The 15,927-nt window shown below is 37.1% G+C and overlaps 1 pseudogene; it reads right to left on the reverse strand.

Annotated features, from left to right (window-relative positions):
* Positions 1 to 10,780: 10,780 nt before the first annotated feature.
* LOC121102941 lies at positions 10,781 to 11,736 on the reverse strand (annotated as a pseudogene).
* Between the last annotated feature and the right edge of the window lie 4,191 nt (positions 11,737 to 15,927).

Consider the following 15,927-nt stretch of genomic DNA (forward strand, 5'->3'; position numbering starts at 1 on the left):
CACACACACACACACACACACACACACATTTTAGTTTCCTTGTTATTTTGAGAGTATTGTCCTCTAACACACAGAATAAAATACAGCCAGGAATGCCTGAAACACCCTGGTTTTCCACACTGAGCGGTTATAGCCAGCCTTCCCCTCACCACCCTTTTTAAATTTTATTTTATTCTTGTGTTTCATTTTTGTTTTTTTGTTTTTTTCTTTGTTTGTTTGTTTGTTTGTTTTGGTGGTTGCTTCAGACCGCTCTGGATTTTGCTAGGGTGCATCATGCTCGGGTTGTGGTTGATATTTTGGAGTCTGCTCATTTACTCAACCATCCCTCTACAAAATGATTAGGAGAAGGAACTCTCAACAAAGAAAAGAAACAGAAACAATGCCATCTGCCTCAGAATTAATGGATATGGATATAAGCAAAATGTCAGAAATAGAATTCAGGATAGCAATCATGAAGTCAATAGCTATGGTTAAAAACAGCATTAGGGACAATATAGAATCTCTAAAAGCAGAAATGAGATCTAATCAGGCCAACTAAAAAAATGCTAGGAATGAGATGCAGTCTAAATTAGATACTCTAAGAGCCAGGGTAAATGAAACAGAAGAAAAAATTGGTAATCTAGAAGATAAACTGATGGAAAAGAAGGGAGTAGAGGAAAACAGAGATAGGTTTTGCTAGTAGCACATGAGAAAGGAGATGGCAGAGATTAATGATGCCATGAAATGTTCCAACTTCAGAATGACTGGGATCCCCGAGGGGGTGGAGAGAGAGAAAGGGCTAGAAGATATATGTGAGCAAACCAAAGCTGAGAGCTTCTCTAATCTATGGAAGGAAACAAGCATTTGAGGCCAAGAGGCAGAGAGGATCCTTCTCAAAATCAATAAAAATGGATGAACATCCCGACATATAATAGTGAAGCTTGCAAATTTTACAGCCAAGGAAACAATTGCCAGAATAGCCAGCGAGAGGATGTTCCTTACATATGGAGGAAGGAACATCAGAATAACATAAGACCTTCCCACAGAAACCTAGCAAGCCAGAAAGGGATCATGAGACATATTCAGGGAACTAAACAAAAAGAACATGCAGCCAAGAATACTTTATCGAGAAAGGCTGTCATTCTGAATGGATGGAGAGACCCCAAGAATCACAAGAACCAGAAAGAAACAGAAAATCTTTACAAACAGGAACTTTACAGACAATACAATGGTACTATATTCCTATCTTTCCAAAGTAACTCTAAATGAAAATGGCCTGAATGCTTCCATCAAAAGACACAGGGTTGCAGGGATAAAAAAGCAGGACCCATCCATATACTATCTACAAGAGATTCATTTTGATCCTAAAGACACCTCCAGATTGAAAATGAGGGGGTGGAAAAGCATTTGCCATGCTAATGGACCTCAAAGGAAAGCTGGAGTAGCAATCCTTATATCAGACAAAGTAGATTTTAAACCAAAGACCATAACAAAAGATTTAGAAGGAAATTATATTATTATTTAAAAAGGTCTATCCAACAAGAAGATCTAACAATTGTAAATATTTATGCTCGCAACATGGGAAAAGCCAATTATATAAACCAATTAATAATCAAAATAATATTGGTAATAATACATTAATAGTAGGAGACTTCAACACTCCATTCACAGCAATGGACAGACCATCTAAGCAGATCAGCAAAGAAACAAGGGCTTTGAGTGACACATTGGACCAGATGGACTTCATAGATATACACAGAACATTCCATCCTAAAATAACAGAATACTCATTCTTCTCGAGTGCACATGGGTCTTTCTGCAGAATAAACCACATACTGGGTCACAAATCAGGTCTCAACAGATACCAAAAGATTGAGATTATTCCCTGCATATTTTCAGATCACATTGCTTTGAAACTGGAACCCAATAATAAGAAAAAAAATTTGGAAGGAATTCAAAATCTTGGAAGTTAAAGTCCGTCTGGCTACAGGATGATTAGGTCAACCAGGAAATTAGAGAAGAAGTTAAGTAATTCATAGAAACTAATGAGAATGAAAACACATCAGTCCAAAACTTATGGGATACTGCAAAGGTGGTCCTAAGAGGGAAATACACAGCCATCCAGCCTCTCTCAAAAAAATTAGAAAAATCCCAAATGCACAAGGTAATCTTACACCTAAAGAAGCCGAAGAAAGAACAGCAAATAAAGCCTAAACCAAGCAGGACAAGAGAAATAATAAAGATTAGAGTAGACATCAATGAAATAGACTTCAGAAAAGCCATAGAACAGATCAATGAAACTAGAAACTGGTTCTTTGAAAGAGTTAATAAGATTGATAAACCTCTGGCCAGGATTAAGAAGAAAAGGGAAAGGACCCAAATAAATAAAATCATGAATGAAAGGGGAGAGATCACAACCAACACCAAGGAAATACAGACAATTTTAAGAACAGTATGAGTAAGTACATGCCAACAAATTAGGCAATCTAGAAGAAATGAATGCATTCCTGAAAACTTATAAACTACCACGAGTGAAACAGGAAGAGGTAGAAAATCTGAACAGACAAACAGCCAGCAAGGAAATGGAAGCAGTAATCAAAAACCTCCCAAAAAACAAGAGTCCAGGGCCAGATGGCTTCCCAGGGGAATTCTGCCAAACATTTAAACAAGAAATAATACCTAATCTACCGAAGCTGTTTCAGAAAATAGAAATGGAAGGAAAATTTCCAAACTCGTTCTAGGAGACCAACATTACCTTGATCCAAAAATCAGACAAAGACCCCATCAAAAAGAATTACAGACCAATATTCCTGGTGAACATGGATGCCAAAATGCTCAGTAAGATCCTAGCCAGTAGGATCCAACAGTACATTGAAAGGATTATTCAATAGTACTAGAAGTCCTATCCTGAGCAATCAGACAAAAAAAAAAAAAAAGAAATAAAAGGCAATCAGATTGGCAAAGAAGAAGTCAAACTCTCTCTCTTTACAGGTGACATGATACTTTATGGGAAAACCCAAAAGACTCCACCTCCAAAGTACTAGTACTTATACAGCAATTCAGCAATGTGACAGGATTTAAAATCAATGCACGTAAATCAGTTGCATCTCTGTACACTACAAATGTGAGTGAAGAAAGAGAAAGGAAGGAATCCATCCCATTCAAAATCGCACCAGAACCATAGGATACCTAGGAATAAACCTAACCAAAGAGGCAAAGGATCTGTGTTCTAGAAACTACAGAACACTTATGAAAGAAACTGAGGACACACAAAAAGATAGAACAACGTTCCATGCTCATGGATTTAAAGAATAAACATTGTTAAAATGTCTCTGCTGCCCAGAGCAATATACGCGTTCGATGCCATTCCTATTAAAATACCATTAACATCTTTCACAGAGCTGGAAGAAAGAATCCTAAAATTTGTATGGAACCAGAAAAGACCCTGAATCACCAGGGAAATGTTGAAAAAGACAACCAAAGCTGGGGGCATCACGGTGTCTGATTTCAAGCTATATAACAAAGCTGTGATCATCAAGACAGCCTGGTACTGGCACAATGACATGATACATATATCAGTAGAACAGAATAGAGACCCCAGAAATGGACACTCAACTCTATGGTCAACCAATCATGGACAAATTGGGAAGAATATCCCATGGAAAAAAGACAGTCTCTTCAAAAAGTGGTGCTGGGAAAATTGGACAGCCACATGCAGAAGAATGAAATTTACCATTGTCTTACACCATACACAAAGACAAACTCAAAATGGATGAAAACACTCAATGTGAGACAGGAATCCATCAAAATCCTAGAGGAGAACATAGGCAGTAACCTCTTCAACATTAGCCACAACACCTTCTTGCTAGAGACGAAAGGGCTGGTATCAAAGGTCTATAAAGAACTTCTGAAAGTCAACCCCCAAAAAATAAATAATCCTTTCAAGACATGGGCAGAAAACATGAACAAATACTTCTCTAAGGAAGACATACAAATGTCTAACAGATGCATGAAAAAGCTTTCAACATCACTAGCTATCAGGGAAATACAAATAAAAAAACACAGTGAGGCACCCCCTTCCACCAGTTAGAATGACTACAATTAACAAGGCAGGAGACAACAATGTTGATGAGGATGTGGAGAAAGGGGATCCCTCTTACACTGTTGGTGGGAATGCAGGCTGGTATAGCCAGTCTGGAAAACAGTATGGAGGTTCCTGTGGAAGTTAAAAATCGAGCTGTCCTACGACCCAGCAACTGCACTACTAGGTATTTACCCCAACGACACAGATCTAGTGAAAAGAAGGGGCACCTGCACCCCAGTGTTCATAGCAGCAATGTCCATTATACCCAAACTGTTGAAGGACCTGAGATGCCCTTCAACAGGTGAATGGATAAAGAAGATGTGGTTCATATATACAATGGATTATTCCTCAGCCATCAGAAAGGATGAATACCTACCTTTTGCATCTACATGGATGGAACTGGAGGGTATTATGTTAAGTGAAATAAGTCCATCAGACAAATACAGTTATCACATGGTTTCACTCATATGTGGAACATAAGGACTAGCTTAGAAGACCATAGGAGAAGGGAGAGGGAAAACTGAAGGAGAAGAAATCACGGAGAAAAACAAACCATGAGAGACTCTGGCCTCTAAGAAACAAACTGAGGGTTGCAGAAGGGACATTTGTTCAGGTTTGGGGTAACCAGGTGATGGGTATTAAGGAGGGTGTGCATTGAGATAAGCACTGGGTATTATAGGCAACTATGAATCGTTGAACACTCCATTAAAAACTAATGATGTACTACATGTTGGCTAACTGAACATAATAAAAATATAAAAAATACATATTAACATTTTTTCCAAAGGCAGATAAATGATTTTTTAAATTACAAGCAAGTATTTATGTGGGAAAATGCAGTTTGAAGTATCTTGAATAGCTAATAAACTGAATGAAGTCACTACTTAAAAAAACAAAAAACATTAAAAATTGCATATCTTAAATCAAGAATTTCTCAAGCTGTAAGAGAGAGAAAATGTTAGACTGTTAAAAACAAAAACAAAAACAGGGTTTCGGTTATCTCATGCTTTCCTAGACCCTCCAACACTGTTGCTTTATGTCAACAAGCCCATGATCATCTAATCATATAAAGAATGTCCCCAAATATGCCCTTAATGCAGGAAGAGCTGTGGTTTACGTGGCTAAATCTCAAATGAAGGAACCCAGTCAACAAGGGCCCTTCTATGAAGAGAGTCTGTGTCCGCAGACCTATATATAAAAGAGACCAGTTAGTCAAATAAATCTTTGATTTTCAAAACTTTGCTCCCCTATATTCAATTTGACAACTTCATAGATCATAGATCCTTTTGTTAAATTTTTCCTTCTACATTAATCGGAATTAGAATAGGAATCCTTTAATAACAATCTTATTCTCTGACTTGTTCAAGAGAAAGAACTGCTATGGGAGCATCACCTGACGGGTACAGATGATGAGAAGGCAGGTGAGAGAGGACAAAGGTGACTACAGGGCAGTGTGATGGAGTGGTCATCCTTGGGAAAAGTGGTGGTGAAGCAGTATGGGGTAAACTTGGGGTAGTGAGACTTCCTAAGCCTTTATTGTTGGGAACTAGTTCTGCTCTTACCAGACACCTGAAGACCATTGTCAGTCTTCATAGCACTATCCTTCCTTGCTTACCTCTCATCCACCTTTATTTCTTCTGAGATTCTGGTTTCATGCCTGGTATCTCGCGCTGGGCAGTGCCTCTTCTTTCTGTCTGCACCCTCAGTAATAGCCCTCATCAATGTCAATATCGTGAACTCGGATCCATTTGTTGCTGGGCCATCTCCCAATGTGTGGACATCTGTGAGATAGCCTTTCCTGCTTTTCTTCTGTCCCTGAAAAACAGACTTGCTCCTTCTACTATATGTCTCTCTGAGATCAATTTGATGTGTTCATCTCCAACAAAATTTGCAGCAAGGTCTATATCATGCTGAAGGAGCAGCATACATTTATTGAGCTTGATTGTAGAAGATAGTTGCTGGCCACCAGTTGTGATGTTCCCCAGTGAATGTGGAGAAGGAGGAGATCTGAACATGGCCTGAAAGATTTCCTTGCCACTAACCCAAGGCCCCAGGGACACAGGATCTCAGAACGATGCCCTCTAGGGTCCATACACACCGAATGTCTCAGAAATCATTTCTGAAACTAGTACTTTGCCCTCTTCTCTCCTTGCTCTCTTCTCTTCCCCTACAAAGTAAAGGCAGACAAATTCATATACATAAATTATATTTTGATGAGTTCAGTTCATTTTCTGCTTCCTCACTTGGAGATCATGTAAAACACATGCAACAGTAGACTTGCTCCTATGCCATGAGATCTACGTAAATAAACATCCTCGTGACCCTTCTTTCACTGAGTCTCAAAACAGAAACTGGTTTATACAATTGCCTGCTATCCTTCGCATTTCAAGTTAAATGGATTTGAGTTTTCAGTTATGAGAGCACTAATGATATAGTTGTTTAAAAATGAGTTTTGAAATGGACTCTCTAGTTTTGAACCCAGATTCTGCCACTGTTAAACTCTGTATCGGAGGCATTACACTCGGCTTCTCCGTGTTTCTGTTTCCATATCTCTACCTTCATGTATTTGTTCTGTGGATCAGGGATCTTAATCTATAAAAGTACTTTCTGTGGTACAGTGTAGAGCTTTTGCAAAATAAATACATGACCTTAATTATTGATGTTTTGGAGCTTAAAATTAGGATATAGAGCTATTGTTGTCAATAAAATATGATGTGATTTAGTTATTTGACTAGTTAATAAAATATGATGTCATTAAGTTATTTGAGTTTGGAACACCTCTTCCTCTGCTTGTTCTTGCAATTGGAAAGTAGGGATATAATGCTATTGTGAGAATTAATGCTTATTTATTATGTAAGTTTGGGTTGAAAAAAGTAATGTGTCTTTATTCTCTCATTCCTTCATTCCATATACATTTATCTCTAAAATGTGTTCTGTGTTATCCAGTTCATGAGCACAGATAAATTAGACATGATCTATGTGGAAGGTGCAGTTGCATAAAAAAGAAATGGAGGAGGAGGGCAATGTGATATCTGCTGTGAAAGCTTTAGAAGGGGTATAGAAAAAAAAAGAAAGAAATGATCAATGTTACTTAATGAAAGGACATTCCTCACTAAATTCTAAAATCTGAATAGCAGTTAGGCTAGCAAAAATGTATACATGTTATCAAACACCATAGAAGAAACAGTTTACAGATGCACTAAGCAGCTTATTTTGTATTAAAAAAAGCAAGAAATTTTAAAACCACTTGAAGACAAATATTACATAATATAGTGGGATGACAGACTAGTTTTCAAATTTAGAAAACTAATTTTCATAACTTTCAGAAGATGTAGAAAAGAAATACCAATAAGCAGATGATGAAAAGTATTTTATTTCTCATAAGATTTCAAGAAAGACTAAAATGGGAATAAGTACTGATATAAAAGAGGGATCATCTTTTGGAATTAATACACAATCACTAGGATTAGAGATGGAGTAGGTCTACAGTAGAGCTGAACAGCAGAAGCAAAGATCATATTTCTGGAATGTTAAGTAAGTGGGTGTTGTACCCCTTCCTGAATTAAGAACATTTTCAAAAAGAGTGCTTTTTGAAAAGCTTTCGACTGATATAATTTGAAATGTACCGAATTGTGCAAGAATAGTTCAAGAAAATCTCTTATGACGTTTACCCAGATTCAGATATCATTTGCATTTGGCCCCATTTTGCTTTATGATCTGATAGAGAGATAATTTCTTGGTGCACTGTTTAGGAGTACATTGAAGACGTGGGTTACTCCTAAATAATTCTGTTTTTTGACTAAGAACATGAATATTCTACTGCATAATATACTATAATCAAAATCAGGACACCTAGTATTGAAACAATACTATCACCTAATCTTCAGACCTTGTTGACATTTAGACAAGAAGCGAAAGAATGGCTTCTCTGAGGTGCATTTTTCCTTGCCCAGAATCTGATCCAGTATCCCCCAGTGCATTTCATATTGATATCTTTCAGAATCCTTTCATGTGCAATGGATCACTAATATATCTCTTTCTTCTTTTTGTTTTGCTTTGTGTTCTTACTGAGCAATTATTTACTTATTTTAAAAAATCTGTTACCAAATTCTAACATACATACAAAAATCGTATGTTGTCCAGCTTAACTAATTGTCATGAGGTAGACGTAAATCATTAAGCCCCTGAACGAGGACCGTACCTTACTCGTACCCTAGAATGAACCACCTCTCCCTAGTCCTTAACAGTCTCCTTCACTGTCACCCCTTCTTCAAGGGAAATGATTCTCCTGACTTCTTTTTTTATCGTGGCTTAAAAAAAGAAAAAATTAACCCTATTCTTCAGCTTATCCAATTTGTAGGCATATTGCTTTTCATTAGAGTCTCTTAAGGTTTTTGTTTTTTTTTAATTTTTTATTTATTTTTTTATTTATGTGCTCTCAGTTGTAATGTCTCCTCTTTTACTTATGATTTACTTATTTCAGTCTTGTCTCTCTTTTCGGGTTTACTCATAAGTTTGTTCATTGTGTTAATCTTTTCAAAATAACCAACTTCTTACTTTTATTGTTTTTCCCCCATTGTTTTTCCATTCTCCGTGATGTTTATTTCTGCTTTAATCTTATTTCACTTCTGTTAATTTTGGTTTAGTTTGTTCTTCTTTGACTAGTTCATTGGTGTAAACTTAGGTTATTTACTTGAGATCTTTTATTTTGAATGTAGACAATTATTCTTATTAAATTCTGATTTGTACTACTTCTGTTGCATCCCATAGGCTTTAGTTTCATGTGTTTTCATTTCATTATTCTTTTTTAAAATTAACATATAATGTATTATTGGTTTCAGGGCTGCAGGTCTGTGATTCACGAGTCTTACACACCACCCAGCACTCACGACAACACATACCCTCCCCACGTCCACCACCCAGCCACCCTATACCTCCCCAGCAGCCCTCAGTTTGTTCCCTAAGATGAGGAGTCTCTTATGGTTTGTCTCCCTCTCTGGTTTCATCTTATTTCACTTTTTTTTTTCCTGTCTTCCCCTACAATCCTCTGCCTTGTTTATTAAATCCTACATATCAGTGAGATCATATGATAATTGTCTTTCTTTGAATGACTTATTTCACTTTGGTTAATACCCTCTAGTTCTGTCCATCTCATTGCAAATGGCAAGATTTCATTTTTTATGGCTACATAATATTCCATTGTATGTATATATATATATATATATATATATATATATATATATATACAGCACTTCTTCTTTATGTATTCATCTGTTGATGGACATCTGGGATTTTTCCATAGTTTGGCTATTGTGCACTTTGCTGCTATAAACATTGGGGTGCAGGTGCCCCTTTGGATCACTACATTTGTATCTTTGGGAAAAATACCCAGTAGTGCAATTGCTGGGTCGTAGGGTAGCTCTATTTCAACTTTTTTGAGGAACTTCCATACTGTTTTCCAGTGTGACTGCACCAGCTTGCATTCCCACCAACAGTGTAGGAGGGTTCCCATTTCTCTGCATCTTAGTCAACAACCCTCCTTTCCTGCCTTGTTAACTTTTGCCATTCTGACTGGTGTGTGGTGTTATCTCATTGTGTCTTTCATTTGTATTTCCCTGGTGTCAACTGATGTTGAGCATTTTTTCATGTGTCTGTTGGCCATTTGTATGTCTTCTTTGGAGAAATGTCTGTTTATGTCTTCTGCCTATTTATTGAGTGGATTATTTATACTTTGGTTGTTGAGTTTGATAAGTTCTTTATAGATTTTGGATACTAGCCCTTTATCTGATATGTCATTTACAAATATCTTCGCCCATTCTGTCCATTGTTCTTAAGAGGTTTTCTCATTACCCTTTTTGTTTCTTCTCTAAGCCATGAGCCATCAGTTCTTCAGGACTGTGTTGTTTAATTTATATATGTTTATGAATATTCTTCTTAAGATTTTCTTCTGCTATTTATTTCCACTTTCCTCGTATTGCAATCAGAAAAGATACTCAATATTATTTCAAACTTCTTAAGTATTTAAGATATTCTCTGTTCTCACACATGAGATTTATCCTGGAAAATGTTTCTTGTGCCCTAGTCAAAACATGTGTATTGATGTTTTTGTGGAAATATTCTGTATGTGCATGTTAGGTCACTTTGGTCAATAGTGTTCAAGTCCCCAGTTACACACTGACCTTCTACCTGCAAGTTCTATTCCATTGTTGGAAGAAGGGAACTGAAGTCCCCTACAATTTTTGTGTTGCTGTCTATTTAGCCCTAGTTGTATTAACTTTGGCTTCACATATTTGAGTGCTCTGATATTGAAAATGAGACATAGCTAGAATTGTAGCTATGTCTTGGGTTAGCAGTTGAAGAATACTGACATGTGACATGGTCCTTGGAAGTTATCTGTGATCAAGTGGTTTTTTTCACATTTTATTTCTGTGTAGATCTAAGTGTTGCCAGAGAGAAACTTCTAGGTTTAAACAGACAAAACAAAAATAAAAGAAAAACCAAAGCAGCCTGAAATCTCAGCATAAGAGATTTTTGTTCTTTATATGGGTGGCAAACCAAGGTTTTTAGGTGTTTCATGATTTTTTTTAAACTTCCTTCAGTTATGAGTATCTGAGAGTGAAATATGTTTTTGGAATATACATATTTAGAGAAGATTAAGCTTTTACCATGTTTATGTTGCTACTCTGAATCAACCTAAAATACCTGTAGAAGTAGCTACTAGTGATTAAGAAATTTTTTGGAAAATAACAATTTCAGGACATGGTCACGAATTTGTTTGGTCTTCACGCCATAGAGTATAGGGTTGAGGAAAGGAGGGACTAACAGGTACATGTTTGATAAGAGGATATGAATGTATGGTGGTATGTGAGCACCAAACCTATGTGTGAAGAAGGAGAAGAAGGCAAAGGAGGTAGAACTGTAGGAAGACACAGATGTGGGCGATGCAGGTATTAAAGGCCTTGAACAGTGCCTCCTTCTGGGGCAACTGAAACACAGTGATAAAGATTTGAATGTAAGACAAGGTGATGAAGATTATGTCAAACCCTAAGATACTGAAAGCAACAAAGAGACCATATATCTTGTTGATCCGGACATCTTCAGTGGCCAGCTTCACGATGGCCATGTGCTCACAATAAGTATGGGAGATGACTGTAGTTCGATAGAGTTTAAGACGAAATTTGATGAGCACCAGACACGGGGCTACAAGAATGGCACCCCTGAGTATCACCCCAACTGCAATGTGAGTCAAGAGTTGTTGGGAGAAGAAGGTGGTGTGTCTCAAGGGGTGACAGATGGCCACATAGCGATCTAGGGCCATGCGTAGGATGCCTGATTCAGTTGCCTGCAAGGAGTGAATCAACCACATTTGTAGAAGGCAGGCTACAAAGGAAATCTCTGGCAAATGAAACCAGAAGATGCCTAACATTTTGGGAAGAATGCAGGTGCTAAGTGCAATGTCTGTGGCCCCCAGCATGGCCAGAAATAGTATGAATGGGCTTATGGAGGCTGTGCTCATATTTGATTATACCTAAAATAAGGGAATTCCCAATCACAGCGATGAAATACATGACACCAAATGGAATTCCAATCCAACGCTGCACTGACTCCAGCCCGGGAATCCCAGTGAGTGTTAGGAGAGCAGGCGTGAAGACGGAACCATTGGGTATGAGCATGATGATTTGGTTGGTAGAATCAAGTAGTGGTGTCGCTGTTTCATCTTCTATTCCCTGTCAAGACTACATGAATAAAAAGTAAGAGAAATTACTCTACTTTAGCAAAGCATACTTCAGTTAGGTAAATCACATTCTATCCCCTTTATTTATGAAAATTAAAGGTAAGACTACATGCTTTATTTTAGCAAAGCATAGCTCAGTTAGATAAAGGATGGTAACCTTCTCATTCCTTTGTTTATTATTGAAGTATAGGTAACACTGAACATTGTCTAAGCTTAGGTGCACAACATGCTGATTTGGTATATTCATAGATTGCAATGTGAATGCAATTATAATTTAGCTAACACCATCACATCACATAATTCTGTCTCCTTTTTTTGTGGTGGAAATAAACTAAGATGTAGTCTCTTAGGAAGTTGATGTTTTTGATGTAATATTATTGTTTCATTTACGATCCTGTACATTAGATTTCTAGGACTTACTGATAAAATATCTCCTGTGTTCTCTCACCCCTCAGCCCCCCCGGTACCCACAATTGTATCTGTTTTTATGAGTTTGGCTATTTGTTGTTATTGAAATGTGGTTGATACCTGATAATACTTTGGGGTCAGATACACAGCATCGTAGGTCACCAAGTCTATACACACACTGCGCTGTGCTCACCGCTAATGTAGCTACTACGGGTCACCATACAACCTAGTACAAACCGTTGACTCTAATCCCCATGCTGTACTTTTTATCCATGTAATTTATTCATCCCATCATTGCAAGCCTGTGTTTCCCACTCCCCTTCACCAAACTGGCCACCCTCAAACCCCTGCCTCTCTGGCAACCATCAGTTAATTCTCTTTATTTATGGATCCCTTTCTGCTATTTATTTGTTTATGCATTTGCTTCATTTTTTTTTTAGATTCCGTATAAGTGGAATGCTATGAAGTTCAACTCTTTAAGATTCCATTTACATATAAGTGATTTCATACATTATTTGCCATTACCTCTTTGACTGTCTCACAGCATAATGTACTCAAAGTTTATTACTATTGTCACAAATAAGAGGATTTCCTTCTTTCTCGTGTCTCAATAAATTAATAATCAGACAAACGTAGGTAAAAGCCACAACGAGATATCACCTCAGTCTTGTTAGAAGACCAGTCATCAGTAAGACAAAAGGCAATAAGTTGTTTTTTTTGGGGGGTGGGGATTTTGTAAAAAAGCAAACAATTGCACTTAGTTGGTAGGAATGCAGCCACTAGGGAAAGCAATATGAGGGTTCAATGAAAATTTTGAAACAATGATCTACATATAATCCAGCAATTCCACTTGTGTGTATATTTCCAAGGACAGGAAAACAGAATATTGGAGAGATATATGCAATCCTGTGTTTATTTCAGCATTATTTACAGTACCTAAGATGTGGAAACAACCTGAGTGCCCACCAGCATATGAATGGATAAAGAAGATGTGGCATCTATATGCAATGGAATATTATCCATCTTACCTTTAATGACTTTAACAACTCCTTTCAAATTTTCTTTTCACAAAGTCATTGTAAGAACAACCATGAGGTTCTGCGTTTCTGCATGCCTTAATCATTTTCAATGACAAAACTTAAATGGATCAGATGGTTACTTTCTAGTCTGGTGACTAGTGGACCAAACAGATGTTTTTATCTTATGTTTACTCTCATTGACTGTGCCTGTTTTGTGACCTGAAAATTGGCATCGAGAAAAAATTATTTAATACAAAGCATACGCATTTCATGAACCTAGACTCCATGGGCTGACATACAGCATCCTAGTGCTGGTGGAAATTCTGCTGATCATAATCAGAAGACAAGTTTGGCCAGACTATTTTTACGTTTTGCAGCTCACCAGCTGACTCCCTGGATGATGTCTTCATAGTCTGATCAATCTCCAATAGCTTCAGAATGTTTCCAACCTAATTTGTCAAAGTTTCTATGTTTTTCCAAAACCCATCCATATGTCATGCACATTTTCCAGATTATTCTTCTCTACAGATAAGTCAGTCCTGACTGTTTGCTTTGGCAGTCCCCTGTCAGATCTTGTCTATACTCGCCCTGCTGTTTTCACGCTCTCTTATACTTAATCCCAAGTGCCAATCTGTGTCCTCTGCTCTTCTCTGTCCCCATCAATGACCACTCATTACCTCTTAAGCCTGAAAAGCATTGATTCTTAAGTATTTTATATAAAATAGATTATCTATGAATTTAGATTATCTCTCTCCATGTAGATTACTTAGAATGCACCTCGTCTAAGGTGCATTCTAAGGACAAATCTGCTTCCTCTTCCTCAAATGTATTCAACTCTAAGAGGGGCTTTCCTTTCTGAGACCCTTTGTCTCCGAACTCTTCTTTTTAGCAAATATACAGTATGCCAAACTAGATCTTCCTCAAATCCTCTCAAACAACATTGCAATCAAAAATCAGAAGTTTATATCTAGTGATTTAACTACACACAATATAAGAATTCACTATGTTCCAAGTATTTTTGAAGCAATTAGAGAATATGTAAAATATATATATTCTATATTTTTGAAGAATCTAAAATGTGCTGAGGGCTTAAAAATTCAAAACTGATACCCACCATTTATTAAATATGTACTATATCATTCACCTTCATAAAATCGTCAGACATTTTAGTATTTAATCTTTTAACTTAAGATATTGGTGTTATTACCTATATTTTATTAATGAAAACTAAGACTTTTTGTTGCAATAGATGAATCTGCTTGGATCAAATTCCATGCACACAGATGCAGGAAGAAAAAAAATAGTGCGTATCATCTGAGATTTTAGAATTATACTCAGTAAGGATATGAATATATCTTGTGTGTGTAACTACATCGGGGGGTTAGAAACACATACAGCAAATTTTAATCAGTTTCTGCCTGTTTAAATTCTGAGTGGAAAGAAATCTCCCATATACCTTCCATATTTTTAATCAATTATAACACATACATTAAGTACACATTTAAAAATATGCTACGTATCTATTATAAACAACATTTTCAATTCCATACCATCCATATACTGGCTACACTGCCTGTAATTGTCATAAGTGTGTGCTACTGTCTTTGTCAGGAACATTCATTTGGGAGAACTAACATGGCCACATGGGTCAGGTTGTTCTAGAGAATCGCTACAGAAAAAAGTGAAGCTCAGCAGCATATATATCATATAATCAGAGGAAAGAGAGCAAAAAAAGAGAGAGAAAGAAAGTAAACACAGGAGCAGACAAATTAAATAGAAAAGCACGCTTTAACCTAGCAGAAGAAAATCATGTGAAAAAGTAGTTACTTTCTTCCTGATAGTTTTAATTTCCAACTTCATGAGAACTGATATTCTTCTTAAGCAGGTTTTCTCCTTCTCAGCACAACTGGCATTTTATTTCGATAAACTTTGGTCCTGGGGTAATTCTCTACATTGCAAGAGGCTTAGCAGCATCTGACTCCTACCCACTAGATGCCAGTGGTTCTTTCTTGTCATGAAAATCAAAAATGTCTCGGGCATTGCCAAATGTCACCGTTGTGGAGGAACATAAATACCTGGTTAGTAACTACAGTTCTGAATTTTACACTGTAGAAGAATAGTCTTTAATTAAAGGAAATCAATGTTTTATCTTTATTCAGAATAGGCAGAACAAATCTGGTGCAGGGGATCATTCTTCAGCAGATATTGGCCAGATAAAGAGATGGAAAGGCATTCCTGGAGGAAATACTTTGAACAAAATCAAAGAAGCATGAAATGTGCAGTGGGAGTGTAAATCAACAAGTACTTTTCACGTATGACTTGTTCCATAAACAGAGATGATGATGGTTGAGGTGAAGGAAAGAAGAGAACAAATGTACGGTTCTAATTGACGCAAATAATTTCAAAAACTTAGGTGGAATAACAAGGATTTTTTTCCCTCTACAAATCTGTTCTGCTAGTAGATTGATAAATGGCTTAAAAGGATGAGAGCTGGCATAGGAGATGAAGTTAGAGGGATACTTGTGGTAGTCCAGATGGGATGGGATGGCGTGACCTGGCCACATCGGAAGATTAACAAGAAAGCAATATCTCTGCTGCTTAGCTGACCTGATGGTGGGAAATCATGGGAGGGACGGGAGACTAAGATTTTCTTGGTTGAAAGTAGCAACACGAATGCCAAGGATGTTTGAAGCAATCCGTGT

The sequence above is a fragment of the Ursus maritimus genome, unplaced genomic scaffold, assembly GCF_017311325.1.
Source record: "Ursus maritimus isolate PB19 unplaced genomic scaffold, ASM1731132v1 scaffold_16, whole genome shotgun sequence".
In the NCBI taxonomy this organism is placed as follows: Eukaryota; Metazoa; Chordata; class Mammalia; order Carnivora; family Ursidae; genus Ursus; species Ursus maritimus.